This window comes from Meles meles, chromosome 20 (genome assembly GCF_922984935.1).
Source record: "Meles meles chromosome 20, mMelMel3.1 paternal haplotype, whole genome shotgun sequence".
NCBI lineage: Eukaryota > Metazoa > Chordata > Mammalia > Carnivora > Mustelidae > Meles > Meles meles.
The window spans coordinates 28,662,459-28,680,000 of record NC_060085.1 but is presented as its reverse complement, the minus strand read 5'-3'; the positions used below and the strand labels follow the sequence as shown (position 1 = coordinate 28,680,000).

General features: G+C 40.6%; 1 protein-coding gene across 8 annotated transcripts in view; it reads left to right on the top strand.

The window, feature by feature from the left end:
* Positions 1–17,542, top strand: part of FHIT (fragile histidine triad diadenosine triphosphatase) — a 1,485,305-nt gene that overhangs the window by 1,046,540 nt on the left and 421,223 nt on the right. The window lies entirely within an intron of this gene.

Genomic DNA, 17,542 nt, shown 5'->3' with positions numbered 1-17,542 from the left:
TTTCACAGATAAAGATGTTGAGTCAGTATGATTGACTTGCCTGAAATGATAGGACTCAGCTTCTTTCCTTTACAGACAGATCCAGAGGCCTCGGATTCCCTGAAGAAGTTTTAGGTATTGCTGGTTACAAGAACATCATGCCTGAGAAGGTAAAATTTAGATTCCTATGGGGTGCATGAGTCGCTCCTGCAACCTACACCCAGCTTTGTCTCCGTCAGTATCATTACCCTGATGGAGCTCGCTTTGAACCATGACGTCAACCCACCTCTCGTAGTCACGTGATTGCTAAGCCGCGAGTGATCTACAGCTTGCTAGCTAATTATAGCCATTCCAGAGCAGGAATCACAGATGTAAGCTTTTGTAAAATGCATTTGGAGTTCCAAGGGGACTCTCGTCCCTCATCAACTTCAGTTTGCATTATGAAAAGATATAAGAAGTGAGTTCAGTTTTTAAAATGTCATTAATTACCGATACAAGGTGGCTTCGCCATCAGGTGGGGATTCCTTAAAAGGAAACCACTCTGCCTGGGAGAGGCAGGTTACCATTTGGAAAAGCTGCTTCAGTTTTTTGTTTTTTGTTTTTTTTAATTAACTTTGTTGTTCCTGTGCATTTAGTGGAAATGTAATTTGTTGCTTCCCCCTACCTGTGTATTTTGAAATAGAAAAGTGTTTGAATAATGCAGTTCCCTGGAGGTATTCATGCTACTGCCAAAAGGATACAGTATTTGAAAAAAATAATAGTTTGTAATGAATATTTTTTCCTAATTGGAACAGATGAAATATTAAACCAGAGATGATAAAATACATCTTATCAAGTCATTGGGTTTCACTTGTCATGTCCTGTAGAGTTTTGCCCTTTTCTGGTATCAAGACTGTTACTAGCCCATAGGGCATCTTTGTGCACAATAGAAAAGGGCACTCTTTCGGGGGAGACACAACCCCACCTTAAGGTGTGTTGCTCCGTGTATTAAGTCTGCGCAACTGCATGTTGCAATGTGGGTAATAGCGATATTCAAGGTCGTGTGTGAGTTATCAGAAACATAATCTCTGCACTTGTTCGTCCTTTGGGATGTGTGAGGTTACTCTGAAGCCAAGCCTTCCGTAAGGTAGAAATTGGATAGTGGCTCAGCCCTAATGATACAGTGCTCCGGGCAGGTTTGGGATACAAAGGGGAGGAAGGTCAGCAGGAAGTTATATGAGATGTGAGCCAAAGGTTTACATGTGCTTCCAGTAGTAGTGAAGATGTTCTGGAATCTGAAATTAAAATTACATTTGCATAATACCACAGACCCTGTAAAAAAAATTTTTTTTATTATGGCATGATGAAGAACGTGGAGTCCTTGTCTCTGCTAGTGTAAATGCTAGTATTCCTCTAGTAGTCAGGAAATGTAAGACATGACAACTCTGAAAATCCCCTTGACATTGAGCTCCCCAGTTGCCACCTCTCTTTCCTCCTCCTGCCTTGCGCTGATGGAGGTGTGCTGATGTAACAAAACAGTTAGCAGCAAGAGGTAACATGAGTTGGGCTCCTGCTGCTTTCCAGGCAAACGACCAACAAGAAAAATATGTATCCCACACTGAGTATGTGCCAGATGCCCGAGATTCAATGATAAACAACTTAGACTCTGTCCTTTACCACATGGAGTTGACAGTTTCCTAGAGGAAATGGACAACAAGCAAGACAAATGAATATTTCACTGTGAATGATGTGAAACATTTTGAAAAAAAATTTAGGATACAATGAGAACGTTATGAAGATGGGGGTGGTGGCTAGTCTGGATGGATTTAGATTTTGAGGGACTCTACCAATAATAAGAAATTATGGGAAACAGCTTTTGGCTCCCTGAAATCCTTCTATTCAAAAACAAAAGTGTCGCGACGTCTGGGTGGCTCAGTCGCTTAAGCGTCTGCCTTCGGCCCAGGTCATGATCCCAGGGTTCTAGGATTGAGTCCCGAATTGGGTTACTTGCTCAGCAGGGAGCCCGCTTCTCCCTCTGCCTGTGCTCCCCCTGCTTGTGCGCTCTCTCTCTCTCTGACAAATAAATAAAATCTTAAGAAACAACAACAAAAAATTGTCCAACATCAGCAAGTGAGAAGATCAGCATCTTGGCTTCACACAAGTTGCATTGACCAAGATGGTGGTCTCTGCTGCATATTTTGGGGCTGTTTATGCTCTTGCCCTGGAGGCTTCAGCCCCCTGCCAGTGCCCAAGATGAGAAGCTCTGGCTGATCAGTCATGGCTGATTTTCCTCTCTCAGGACAAAGAAATCAGAGCTGGCTTTCTTCATGTAAAAACCTTTCCACCTCTTGCCAAATGTTGAAATGTCTGTGCTCTTCTCCCTGTGATGAGGGAAGAAGCTTGGAGAGGCTGGTGGTTGCAGCTATTCAAGTAAAGCTTTGCGATTAAAACTCTTTTATAGGTGTTTCACAAATATCTGAATCGATTCGCTGACTCCAGGCTATAGGGACAGAATCTGGGCTAAGCTGTCGGATCTACACAGCTTTCCCCTTTATAAATGGATGCCATGCTTAATCCTCAAGTATCTTTGTGCCTATAATCTTCTATTTATGCTATTGGCCTGGTCCCTCAAGGCATTTTGAGCCTGTGGCCCCGTACCATCGGAGCCCCAGGTGTTGAATTCGTTCATCTGTACATGCTCCTGGCGGGCAAAAGACTTCATCAGTGGGTGTCATCTCTGGACTTTGCTCATCTCTCCCCAAAAAATATTTTACCCTTGGACTCTGGCAGTGCCATTTCCCCTCTGTTTTTTTGTCTTTCTGACACCTCCTCTGACAGCTTCCTTCTTTTCCTTGTTTCCCGTCCTTCCATGATTAGCTTGCTTCCCTTCTCCTCTGTCCCCTGCCGTCTCCTTGCCTCCCTCTTTCCTTCCTGTCTGCTCTCCCCTTCCCTCTTCCAGTCCCCTTTCCTTCCTTTCCCTCCTACTTTAATCCACCTTACTCCATATTTATTGGGACAAATTTTTTATTTTTTATTTTTATTTTTATTTATTAAGTTTAAAAATTATTGAAAACAATTATTTATTAATAAATATGTAAATAAACATCCTATGGTTAGAGGAGTGTGTCTGTCTGTCTTTGCCAGCAAGAGAGGCTGATCACAAACCTTCTCCTGCAGAAACGAAACCTCGTAAGACCCATAAACCTAGGTCAGGCTTGGTCACATACGTATTTATGTGTGAATGTGTGTGTACCTGAATTTCATCGTCAGTTGTCTATTGTGCTCCTTCTATGAGCTGTGTAGGTACAAGCCTATAAAACTTATAAAGCTGTATGGTCCCATGTCCCAGAAGTCTGAGTCTCTACTATTTATTTATTTATTTATGTATTTATTGTAAAAGTTTTTATTTATTTATTTGACAGAAAGATCACAAGTAGGCAGAGAGGCAGGCAGAGAGAGAGGGGGAAGCAGGCTCCCTGCCGAGCAGAGAGTCCGATGCAGGGCCCGGATCCCAGGACCCTGAGATCATGACCTGAGCCTAAGGCAGAGGCTTTAACCACTGAGCAACCCAGGTGCCCCGATTCTCTCCTTTTTAAGAAGCTGGTTGGTGAATTTTAGAAGCTTCTTCATAGCCTAAGGTGAGAAGTACTGCACTTGGCACTCTCATTGGGAACAAAGTCAACAGTTCTCTGAAATAGAGAAGAAGACACTACTCCTACTAGATGATCCTTTCCAGGTATCTCTGAAGCTAAAGGTCTAATATGTTCCTTAGGCTTAAGATGTTGTGAATTTATTTCTGAACCCGTTTTGCAGATGTAGTGAATGTCATGGAAATTTTCCAATCTCCATCTCTACCCAAATCCATTAGGCAGTTACTTATATCTAAACTTTATTTCTCCAAAAATGCAGCTGGATCATTGACTAAGTGGTACCTCTCCACCTGTCTTCTAATAGCATTTCTCCCCAAATGGTCCCACTTGAATGAATCTTTCTGGCACCACATGAAGAGACCTTCAGTTATATTGTATCTCAATGGGGACAAAATCAGACTTTAACAAATAGCTAATGTAAAAACTGCGCACAGAAATAAATAGACATAGGATTCCAGCTGGCACAAAGTCTGATTTTAGATTGAATGACAAGCTACAGTACTTTCTCTTTTTCACAGGAGGGGGAAAGTCCCCAAAATGGAAATGTGTGTGTGTGTGTGTGTGTGTGTGTGTGTGTGTGTGTGTGTGCGTGCGCTCATGTGCGCGCGCTTTCCCTTTCATTCCTTTGGAATAGTTATGAGCATGAATTACCCTATTTTTTAGATTTAGGTTATTTGAAATGCTTCCTCTTTTAAGATTAAAAAAAAGAAAACAAAACAAAATAAACAAGTCAGGAGAAACTGTGGGGGTGGTTAATGCTGTCTGGACATTAATGCTGTCATAGCTGCTACACAGTGGGTCATGTCAGGGACTCTGCCCCTGGTGCCCACAGACCACCGAGAGAGCCTTCCAACTTTGGATACCCCACTTTTCTGTCTTTATTTTTTCATCACACTAGTCTGTAGACCAGAGGCTTAAGACATGAACCACCCACTCCATTGTTCTCACGTTGTAACTGTAGAAACAGGTTCATACACGCATATCTATGCTTGCCCTGACTTGTGCCCTGGTTCATCCCTCTGGACAGGAGATGTCCTGGCAGAGGTCCAGCCCAAGTACTCTAATGAAATTTGCCTTTTATTGTTTCTCTCCCAGTATTTCATTAGCAAGGGAAGGGGAGAAGTTTGTGGAGTGGGTCAGGGCAGAAGCATGGAAATCACTGAAGTTTGGCTGAGCACAATTGATTTTAAGATTTATGGATTCGGGGTGTACCCCCATCCCCTGCGACAAATCAGCACTGGCCTTCACTCCAGTCTTCCACTTCCAGTGTCTTCACTCCAGTCTGGCATTTAAAACTTCATACATTTTCAGAACCATAAAACATGTTCCATCCCAATAATAAAGACTACCAGCTTTCTATTAGATTCTGTAATATCCAGTCCCCATGAAATCTCTGTTTCCTAGTAGTCATTCATATTTCACTAGGCATAAAATCACTTCTATATTTTAAATTTCTCTATTGGATAGATGTTTGAATATTAACTCCTTTAGTTACAATTTTAGAATCTCCTTTATCTCCGGTAATCTAAGTCAGGAAGAGATTTAAGTCTGATGTTCTTCTAAATATCATTCACATATAATAAAATGTGTTAGATCGTGGGCTCAGCAATGGCAATTCTGATTTAAAAAAATTTTTTCCTGTCTACTTTGTTACTGCTGATCATTCTCCAGAGTTTCATTTCACTTACCTTCGCTGTTGAATGCAGAACCATAAAAATCAGTATAAAAATAAGCCAGTAGAAGTGAATGCAAGATCAGAGGGAAATGCCCACACAGATCTCTACCCATCCAGCACGTTGCACCAATACTTAGCAGTTTCTTAGCCCCTGTTAATCATGTAGATCATTTTCACTCATTTCATAACTAATGGCATAGACATAATTTTAAACCTACTTTTGAAGTAGAGATGATATATCAAATATGTTAAAGATCTGTCTCCATTCTTTTAACATCTGTCAAAGGTTCATGATAATGTTTGCCCAAACTATTAAGTTTGGCCAACCTCTTAATTTCCTTCCCTTTTCAAAAGGTTTATCTTTTTCTTCTCTTAAAGTAAACAGATCTAATGTCATACATTTATTCATCTAACAAATAATTATTGACCTTCTAAACCATCTGGGGCTCTGAGTTAAATGCTGGAGATGTACCTGCGAGTAAGGTCAACCTGTTTTCAAGGTTTGTATTAGAGTCAGGGAAGATACTTCTCTCAGATACACACCCACAAATGAAATAGTTCTTAGTTGCAAGTAAGACAGGGAATAGCAAGGCTGGAGTCCCCCAAAAATGAGAAGGACTGGATATAGAAGTTAGGCAGAAAGAGACATATTCGATGTCAAGGGGCCAGCATATGCAAATATCCTGCATTGGGAAAAAAAGTTTATTCTGTTTGATGAATGTCAGAAAGACCAGTTGGTACATTATGAATATAGAGATCTGGGTACACCTGGGTGGCTCAGCGGGTTAAAGCCTCTGCCTTCAGCTCAGGTCATGATCCCAAGGTCCTGGGATCGAGCCCCACATTGAGCTCTCTGCTCAGCGGGGAGCCTGCCCACCCCCCCACGCCTGCCTCTCTGCCTACTTGTGATCTCTGTCTGTCAAATAAATAAATAAAATCTTTAAAAAAAATATGGCGATCTGGGCAGATAACATGGAAAGAGTGAAGGGTGTTTGGATTTTCTTTCCAGAGCCATGGGGTGTCATTAATGAATTTTAAGTAGGGTGTGGCCTGTGTGATTTGCTCTGAGAAGAGAATAGGACTGCTGCACGGAGAATGGACTGAGGTGGAGGTCCCTGGTTCGCAAGCTCTTGTCGCAGTGCTGGGGAGAGATGACTAGTATGACTGCAGTAGGGGGTGTTCTTGGGTTTAACCTCAGGGAGGGGGCGGAAAGGCCAAAGCAAGGAGCCTTCTCAATGCAGCAGAGAAGGAAACACAAGAGTGGATGCCAGTTTGAGGGGATGGTAGGGACAGGGCTGTGGCGGCCTACCTGGGTAGAAAGTTTCTTTTGTAGAGGCCACAAAATGCAGGCAGGCAGTGCTCTTGACAAGTTGACGGTGGGACTAGGCGAATAATGCTTGTATTATTATGTAAAGCATGAGATTATATGTATTCATGAGGATATAGGTACTAATTAAAAGTGTATATATGAAGTGTATACATGATGCCATGATTATATTTTGAAAAACTTGCTTTTTGGCATCCTTTCAAGTCATTTTAGGAGAGGAAGCTTTTTCAACAGTCTGGGTGCTATTAATTTTTTTTTAAATTTTATTTAAAATCTAGTTAGTTGTCATACTGCATAATATTACTTTCAGGTATACACTATTAATTTCTGTATATAATTTAATTGTTTCCAGTAGTCACCCACTGAATTTTTTTTTTTAAGATTTATTCCTTTTTTTATTTTTTGAAAGAGAGACTTCACGAACAGGGAGAGGGGCAGAGGGAGAGAGAGATAATTTCCAACAGACTCTGTACGGAGCACATAATGTGACATAGGGCTGGATCCCAAGACCCTGAGATCATGGCCTGAACCAAAACAAGAGTCAGACACCTAACCAACTGAGCCACCCAGGTGCCCTTATATGTTCTCATTTTTAATCCTATTAAAATACAGGAGATCAGTTGATAGGAGAGTGTGATGCACATATACAACTTGAGAGTCGTGCTTCCTGGGTTCCAGTCTCAGACCGTCTCTCAAGAGTCGTGACGTTACTTGGCTTCTCTGGGCCTCAGTCTGCTCAGTAATAGAATGGGGCTGACAACAGGGCCTACTTTATAGAATTGTCCTGACCTTTACAAGTGATGATCTCATCCAGCACTTAGCTTGATGCCTCACACATGTCAGAGTTCAGTAAGTGCTGACTTATAATTATGATTTCAGAATTAGAAAGCACTCTAGACATAGTCTTGTCTCACCCTCCAGTTTTGCAGATGAGAAAACCAAAGCCAGATATTACATGGCAGATATCATGTGGCTGGTTAGGGACAGTTGTGACTTGGGTACTTTTTCTTTTGAACCATCAATCATTATTCTGCAAGGTTCCTATTCACTTTTTCTCTTAGAATTTGCTTGCATGGGGAAAAAGAGTTCCTAACAAAGATAGAAGAGGAATGGCAAACCACAAGCACGCACAGACTATGGATTTGGACACTGAAATGTGCATGTGTAAGAGAAAGGGAAGTGTGGAGAGACAGAGAATCCCAGAAAGACACAGAAAAATAGATACAGAAAGTGTGGATTGGGTAAAAAGAGGTATGTCGTTTGAATGGAAATCTAAGCATCATAAAGAAGACAAACCATATAAAAATTAGAAGTTCAGTACTTTTGGTAAAAGATGTAATAATACATTATATATTTCTAAGACCCCAAATTCAGGAATGTTTAGATATTTTGTAGTGAACAGAGACTTGGAAAGTTTGGCATGAGCATAAAATGCACCAAGGATTAATGTGACATAGGCAAAGACAATTAGATCTTACAATCGAAGTATCTTAGACATCAAGAATTCAGAATGAGAAAGATGGTGTGGGTTTAGAATAGCTAGGAAAATAATGTGGTTGTCCATACCAGCATAGAAGTGAATTCACTACTTATGGTGGATTAGTGCATCTCCCAGTACTTCATATACATATTGTATTACTTGGAAGAAAAGGAATTAGTTGCAGTTTAATTAAAAGCCTGAGAATGTGACCAAGGATGCGTAGTCTGGGAGAGTTTGCAGATTGGCTTTAAAATGCCTTTGATGTGTGGATAGCAAAGGATCTTCCATACCTACATGTGTATAAAATGTTTGTTGAACTCACTTAGAGGAGACCCTCCTTGTAGAATATAGATGCAGAAATTCGTGTTGTATTTAGAAAGCAGAAGAAGGGAAGGATAAAGAGGATACAATAACTGGGGAGGAAAGGTTTAGCATCAATGAGGCATCCAAAATGGCAACAGAATTGTGGATAACGAAAGGAATCCATCCAGGCATCTATCCAGCAACATGAATGGTTACCATGTACAATGAACTGTGTTAGGGATTTTGAGGGGCATGGAGGTAGAATAACCATGGAGCTTGCCTCCAAAGGAGCACGCAATCCAGTGTGAAAGATGACATTCATGCATCAATTTGTTCCTTTGTGCAGTGTTCATTGAATGGACTGTGTCATTCCTATGTTCAACCCTAATGGAAGACATTGCTCATCAATCCCAACCCTACTTCCAACAGGTCTGCAACTACTATGGCTACCAGTTGCTTGGAAGAATAGTTCTTTTTCACTCTCCTTGCACTTGGCTCTGCTGGGCGTTAAAGGTAGAGCTTGTAACCCTTTTTACTGTGATATCCTAAGCACTTACCACAGTGTTCGGTATAGAATAAATGCTCGACTAAATTCAGTGACTCTTTAAGTCAAATTTACCTTCTTATAGCTATTTATTTTGTGTTTTAAATGCTCAGTGTCATATCACCATTGACCCTGAAGTTCCTTAGTACATACATTGTTTGTGCGTATCTTCAAAATTTACCGATCTGAATATTAAAGTCAATTGTTTTGCTGCAGTTGTGTGGCCTCCTAAGGCAATAGGGTGTGCTTATTTAAGCATAAAGAATAAAATGTGTGTGGTTTCTCAAGAGTAACTCAGTGGATATGTGATCTTGTTGAATAGGAATGAGGCTCATGTCGCAGAGAGTTTATTAACAACTAATAGCTTTGTGAAGTTGGGGAACATTTCCAGGGCTAAGTGGGAAGGGAGAGGAAGTTATTTTAATCACTGGCATAAGCCATTTATAGTCCTGTCATCTTCTCTGTCATGAAGATTATCACTTAATTATAAGATAACATGATTTGCTGTTTAGATATCCAAGATAGAAATGTGCAGGCCAGGATCAAAGTGGAAATCAATTCTCAAAACGTCTGGTACTAATTAATAAAGTCGGTGCAGCTGTGTATCTGTCAGCCCAGCCTGGGTTGGTGGTGTGTGTTTTCAAAACATTAGATGAGCTGAGTGCTCTGGCCACTAGTCGGGGGGGGGGGGGGACACCTGTAAATACAGAAGGGGTGGCTCAGGCGAGTGGGTGATCACCTAAGTGGGAATCAGTCAGGAAGGTGCCTGGTCTCTCTGTGAAGTGCCAGGATACTCCCCAAGGTCCTCCCCTTTGCTTACCTGCATCTGTCTTGAGTTGTGCAAGAAAATGACAGATCTAGTGGTTTCCACAAGGGCTGCTAGTTATGGAAGAATGCATCTTTCTGGAGATGTGTGATAGCTCACACCAGAGGGAACTCATAAGCAAATGTGTGTGTGCAAGTGGTAAGTGGGTAGATTTCGACTTCCAAATTGGGCTTTCTGTCCAGGGCCAGATTTGGCATGGGAAGAGGGAGCTTCTGATACTTAAACTGAAGGTCCACCCAGCAGGGATATTGTTGAGGTAAATTTGGCACTCCGCCCGTATTTAGGAGGGTGTGTTCTGGATTGGATTGACCCTGGCTTGAATCTAAGTTCCGTTGCTTAATATTTATGCAGGATTTATATTTCTGAGCTCTGGGTTTTATGTTTTTAAAAATTTTTTTGTGTTTTTTGTTTGTTTTGTTTTGCTTCGTTTTGCAAAATTGAGGTAATAATATACCAGCTTCAGAAGTGCAGTTTCTGTAGAGTTTGGCATGTGACATGTGTTTATAAATGGTAGCTGTTTCTTGTGATTTTTGTTATCATAGTAGTCCTCTTTAGCACTTCATGAGAGCAAGAGATGATGACTTTTTTGGTTTATTACCTTGTTCCCAAACTCCTAACATGTTGCCTGTATTGAACTCCCAACCAGGATGGAGAACACAGTCAAATGAGGATGAGCGTGGGAGGGATTCTTTAGAAAGGGGCTATTTCCATTTGGAGAGGTGTGGATGGCATATAGGGGAATCACAGGGTAATGCAGAAGGCTGGAGGGAGCAGCATTGGGACTGTCAGGACACAGGCCCAAAGAGATGAAGGGAGAGAGTGACCCTGAGCCATAGTATGAGAGGGAATTGGGAAAAGAAGTCTGCCTTGGGAAGAACTGTGGATCCCTGAATGCGACTTAACCTTCCTTTTTTCTCTCCGTTGATCTCCTGCTGCAACCCTCACTAAGGAGATTGCCTGGAAAGCAGGAAGGCAAGAAACCTGTCAGTGTAGTCCATGCAGGTCAGCCGTTTGGGTCATAGAATAGGGCAAGAAGTGAGGGAATGGAGGGGCATCTGGGTGGCTCAGCCAGTTAAATGTCTGATTCTTGATTTTGGCTCAGGTCATGATCTCAGGGTCGTGAGACTGAGCCCCATGTTGGGCTCTGCACTAGGCATGGAGCCTGCTTAAGATTCTCTCTGCCCTGCCCCCACCTCTGCCATCCTCTGTAAAACAAAAAAATTAAAAGAAAAAAAAAAACGTATCTAACAGGCAACATGATTATCACAGTGTCACTATCACATGTGCCATTATCACATGGCAGGCTCCCAATAAGAATGAATCAAATGAATAACATCTCATAGGTAGTTAGTTAGATTAAGTTCTCTTCCTTCAGACCTTGTTTCTAAGCTCTGTAAAGAATAGAACAGTGAGAAAGCCCAACCACAGCCCTCCCCTGCCACATATCCACCATACTTGGATTTGGAAAGTACTTTATAAACATATTTTTTATTTAAATTAGTCCCCTTCTAAGGTAGGACTTATTGTTCCCATTTTATAGAGAAGGAGCCCTAAGTTTCAAAAGGTTAACACACATGACCAGAGTCATAGAGCTGGGAAGAGAGCAGAGTGGGGACTCCAAACTCTGACTGTTGGGTTCTCCATCTCCATCAGGCTACTCTGGTTCCATGGCCTTTTGAGGTCAGTTTCTTTGGATGGGCTACCAGGTATCTCTGTACAATAGATTATTGATCTCGGAATGCTTCTTTTCTTTTTTTACCTAGTGCTCGAATGGATTCAGTATATCACATCGTAGATTATTTTAGTGATATCTATCTCATTATTTCCAGAGGGGATACCCCATGTGAATCATCCGGGAACTTAATACAATGCAGAATTTTCAGGGCCCCCTGGATTCTCAGGTCTGATCTGTTGGCAAAATCCTCAGAGGATTCTGTAGCTAGCGGGGAGTAGGGGTAATTGATTCAGTGGCACGAGGCTAGTTGGTGTCAACCATGGGGATTCCACCAAATAAGAGTAGCCTCACTAGAGAGTATAACCTAAGGATAGGTACGCAAAGCTTATCTGGCTGAAGTTCTCTTCAATAGAGGTGCATATGATAGCTCAATGTGAATTAGATGACACTTTGATTGGACAAGAGGCAACCTAACAGCTGAAACGGATTTAATGCATGTAACAACTGCTCCCCACGTCTAGATCATTTTCAAAGGTGCAGTCATGGAGCTGCCTAGCGCTCTCTTATTTCAGAGGAGTGTAGGTTGGATTATAGGAATAGGTGCCCAGAGTTGTGGAAAGGCACACTCATCAGTTAAAAACAGAAGATTCAAGCTCTGTTTGTAAGGTAAACATTTTATTAATGAACCTGATTTTAGAACAGAGTCTCACCACTCATGAAATACAAGCCTTCACCTACTGACTTGGTAACGCAGGGACTGCTGAAGACCTTTAGCTTTCAAACTGGTCTTGTGTCTCCAGGAGGTAGGTAAATTGTTCAAATGTTTTTAGGTATTTCTCTTGAAAGAACTGAGAGCTCAGACAAATTTGAGTGGCTGATAGGAATAGCCTCATGTCACAAATATTTCTAAGTGTCTCTCATTTCAGGTAGGATCACTCCCGAAGGGCAAGGATGGATTATAAATTATTTTAACAGTACTTGCCGTGATCTGCTTAATCCACTAAGTTTAAGGTGGGAATTTAGTGATTATAGAGATCAAGTTGACCAAGCTGCATTTCTTAAGTAGCTGCTGGAACAGTTAGAATCATGATAGTTGATATTGATTGATTGATCATCAATTCTATTGATCATATGAATATTTCAACACACTCTATCTGTATGGGTATTAAAAATACATTCATTCTTTACTTTTTCAACATGAGCAACAATGCTTTCTATAATATGTTCAGTGAGTCTGGGTATATGGCACATTTTTTTTTAAATGGCTTTTGTACATCCTCTCCCTAAGCCTGTGTTTACTGAGTTTATTCAGTCTTTTATGGACAGATAATTCCAAGCCTGCTATTAAGACAATGGCTTTGACTTTAGAATGAGTTTATATCTTTAAGGATAGTTTTCAGCAAATGAGCCAACCATATGTTAAATCAAATTTAACATCCATTATGAAACACTGAATCATGCTTTATATCTCAGTAATGATAACAAATGATCGCTTATCTCATGTTCTTCTCATTTGTACTACTACTCATCCATCTTGCTAATATTGCAAAGATTTATTAAATGAATAAGTGTCCGACTATAACTGTTAATATTAATAGCGTCTTTTTATATTTTTTCCCATGCTGCCTTCCTTTCCTATGCTTGCTTAAGCCCTCTTTAATGTAGCTTTTAAAAATAATAGTTTTTCTTATTCCGAAATGATAATTAACAGAAAACTAGCAAGGTAGCAGTAAAATTATTTCAATGAAACTATGCAATTATACCAGCCCATTACAAAGTATAAGATTTGCTATGTGCTCAGAACTAGGAGCGATGATCTTTTTTCACTAGAGTAAAATAGTCGATTTTAAAACTCTGGAAACATTTCAGATCCCTTATGACTTAAAATTGCTACTTGTGCAGTGAAAATTTAAATCCATTGAGTAAATTTGTAACTTAATCTTTAAAGTTTAACTAACATTTATTCTTCCTTCCTAAGTGCTTTCTGTTGGTGTAAATTGTAGGAAGTTGTCTCTCTCTTTTTGTAAGACTTCACTGTGGGCTTTTAACGCAACAGCTTCCAAATGAATAACTTCTCTGAAGCCCTGTTTCTAGAAAAGGTCCCCCTATTTCATCACTTGTCTCAGCTGTAAACAGGGGTCCCTACTTCTCCTTTGTGTCCTAAATTGAATGTTTTCAGACAAGGCCAATTTTTGCTGTAAAACGCTCTCTTAGATATTTAAACCTGTCCTGTGATCTTGTTACCAGTATATTTTTACCTAAATACTGAATTTCTGTCTCAACTGTCTGCTTGAATCCCAAGACATTTGTGTTTTTCTCGAATCTATCCTTCATTCTTGCTAAAACAATTCTGGCTCAATCTTCATGATTCCTAGCTTGATTTCATGATCTCAGATGTTCCTGGAGGGCAGTGATTCAACACAAAACTCTTCCGCATTCCCCCAAATTCCCTTTCTGTTTCAGATGACCCGTATCGTGGAATCTTATTTAACGAGGTGGTTGTGAGCAAAATTTCTTTGTAAATAATCAACACCACACTAATACACTGTATTATCTTTATGACAATATTATGGTTAATAATAATCATCTACTGAATTAACAGGTTGAGTGTTTTATATATATTACCTCTAATCCTGGTACCCACCAGGTAATGATTCCTGCTCAGAGTGAGGACAAAATGGCAGGGTGTCAAATTAAGACTCATTAATGTTCTTGTTTTCTTCCCTATGTCACCTTGGTCTCAGTTTCCCAGTCTGTAAATTGGAGATGAAGCTTGTTACCAGGAATGTTGTGGGCATATAATAAAAATGCATTTTAAGTGCTTAGAAATGTGTCAGGTAAAGATCAAGGAGTCTCACTGCTATTTTTGGTAATTATGAAATGGAGGTGCATGTGTATATATAGTAGTTAAATTAGTGAGTATGTGTATTTCACATTCATATATTTTACTTGGTAGCATTAATACACAACATGTAATTACTACTCCTAATATTGGACTAATATTGGACATAAGGCCTTTGCCTTCTCACAAATGTGATTGCTGAAGCTAGTGAACCATTATAGGGTTAGTTTGAATTGCCCTCACGTTAAGAGGGTCATTGCATTGAAGGCATGATCAGTGGTTTAAAAATTATTAAAGCAAATCACAAAAATATTTCAAGATTCGTTAATATCCATTGAGGATTTCTGAAGATGAGCTAGAGAGGGAACCCCAACTGATCTTCAGGATTTTAGGTAGAAAGTCGTTGAATATTGCTATGTCCAAGAGAAGGCAACTTTATTTAAAATGTATCATTGCTCATAATGTAAATCTAAAGGCAGAATTTGGGAACTGCTATAAAAAGTGTATACGTCTATGTAAACAAATGGTAAAAAAAAAAAAAATCACCTAGTTGAGATGTAATTACAAGAATTGGTAGACTGGGGGTGCCTGAGTGGCTCAGTGGTTAAGCCTCTGCCTTCGGCTCAGGTCATGATCTCAGGGTCCTGGGATCAAGCCCCGCATCGGGCTCAGCAGGGAGCCTGCTTCCCCCCTCTCTCTTTCTGCCTGCCTCTCTGCCTACTTGTGATCTCTCTCTGTCAAATAAATAAAATCTTAAAAAGAAAAATTGGTAGTCTGAGGCATCTGAGCAACAGATAGTTATCACCACCCTCTTTCTAGATCCTGTAGAAGGGAGAATGAGTACCTGCCCTGAAATTAGACAGTTACCTAAACTTGGCGTGATACTAAAGCTGTTACTAGCTCTTCTGAAATAGAGTGTTCGAACACTTCCTTTAAAAAACACCCCGTTGAGAATGTCTCCCATTTGATACAGTTAGACTTGCATTCTCAACCCTACAGTAAATTTTTATAATCCAGTTCTCACTACTGTCACACTCTTAATCAAATAGGAAATTGCATCCCTGAGTTAGCCAAGATTGAGGGGGAGGATTGTGCATCATCAGCATACTGTTATCTAAAATTACACTATCCACGGTGGAACCCAAGAAAGATCTGCGGGTGCCCAGCATAGGACTAAGAATTTCAGTTTGAGCTTGATTTATAGTATCTTTAACCTGTGGCCACTTGGCTTCAGGATTGGTTCTGACCTTGTTAAATATTTTGTGCTTACTAAATATATACAACATGTGGTACATTGTGCTGAGCATTGTGGAAGAAACTAAAATGATCAAGACCCGGTTTCTGTTGTCAAGAAGCTGATCATCTCTTTGGATAGAGAGAGGGGCACACATATGGTAGGGCTTGGAGCTGTTACGTGCTGGTGGTCCAACCAGCTGCTAGAACGCTGAAGTGGGAGAAATCAGTTTTGCTGGGAGCACTGGAAAAGTTTGGGTGTTGTGAATTTTTAAAATTTTTTATTTAAACTCAATTTCATTAACATAGAACATATTATTAGTTTCAGGGGTAGAATTTAGTATTTCTTCAGTTGCAGGTAACACCCAGTGCTCATTACATCACGAACCCTCCTTCACGCCCATCACCCAGTTACCCCATCCCCCTACCCAACTGCCCTCAAGCAACCCTCAGTTTGTTTCCTGTAGTTAAGAGTCCCTTATGGTTTGTCTTCCTCTCTGGTTTTATCTTATCTTATTTTTCCTCCCCTTCCCCTATGTTTTACTGTTTTTTTGTTTTTTAAATTCCACAAATGAGCAAAATCATGTCGTATTTGTCTTTCTCTGACTGACTTATTTCACCTACGGTAATACCTTCCCATTCCATCCATGTCATTGCAAATGGCAAGATTTTATTCTTTTTGACAGCTGAGTAATATTCCAATACACCCGCACCCGCGCTCACACGCACACACACACACGCATTTTCTTTAACCATTCATCTGTTGATGGACATCTGTGTTATTTCCCTATTTTGGCTACTGTGGACATTGCTGCTATAAACATTGGTGTGCAGGTGCCCCTTCGAATCACTGTTTGTATCCTTTGAATAAATACCTGGAAGTATAAATGCTGGGGGTAGGGTAGTTTTAGTTTTAAATTTTTGAGGAAACTCCATACCATTTTCCAGAATGGTTGCATCAGCTTGCATTCCCACCAGCAGTATAAGAGGGTTCCCCTTTCTCCACATCCTCACCAACATCTGTTGTTTCCTGACTTGTTACTGGCGAGTATTCTGACCTCTCTGAGGTGGTATCTCATTGTGGTTTTGATTTGTATTTCCTTGATGCTGACAGATGTGGAACGTTTTTTTGTGTGTGTGTGTGTGTGTGTCTGTTGGCCGTTTGTGACTTTTGAGCTAGATCCTGGATGTTTCCACTGACAGAAATGTGGCAGAAAGACTAAGTTCTAAACATAGTGATTGGGCTGATCTACCATCAGGAAGAGGCACCAGACAACTATGAGACTGGAAAGGAAGGATAGGAACAGCTTTCAGAGGATTCTAAATGCCCTTTGGGGATTTTGGTACTTGGCTCTTAAGTGCTGGGGAACAGTGGGATTTGAAAAGAAAGTAACAAGGTCAAATATATATTTCACCACAATAAATGTGGCCACTTTGTAGCATACTGGATTAGTGTGGCAGTAGTGGGAACACTTGAAGCAGTAGTGTTGGGAAGGAGAGAAAGGTCTGAAAATGTGAAAATGGAGTCATCTGTACACACAAGAGTGGTTACATACTGACAGTACCAGGCAGGTATAATCCAAAAGTTAATTTCAGGTTTCTAGCCCAGGTGAGTTTCAGTTTCCTTAACTGAGAACTGACAATGAACCACACACAGAACTAATTAACAGGAAGCCTTGTTTCAGGGATGCCTGGGTGGCTTGGGTTGAGCCTCTGCCTTTGGCTCATCTCATGATCTCAGGGTCCTAGGATCAAGCCCCGCTCCAGGCTCTCTGCTCAGGATGGAGCTTGCTTCCTTCTCTCTCTCTGCCTTCTTCTCTGCCTACTTGGGATCTCTCTCTCTGTGTCAAATAAATAAGTAAAATCTTAAAGAAGAAGAAGAAGAAGCCTTGTTTCAGAGAAATGGTACATGTGTTTTACACACACACACACACACACCCATACATCCTTGATTCTGTGATGCTGTTGGTTGTAAGAGCACCATTGATTTTATAGTTTGGAAAAAAGAAATGCCATCATAGTAAACACT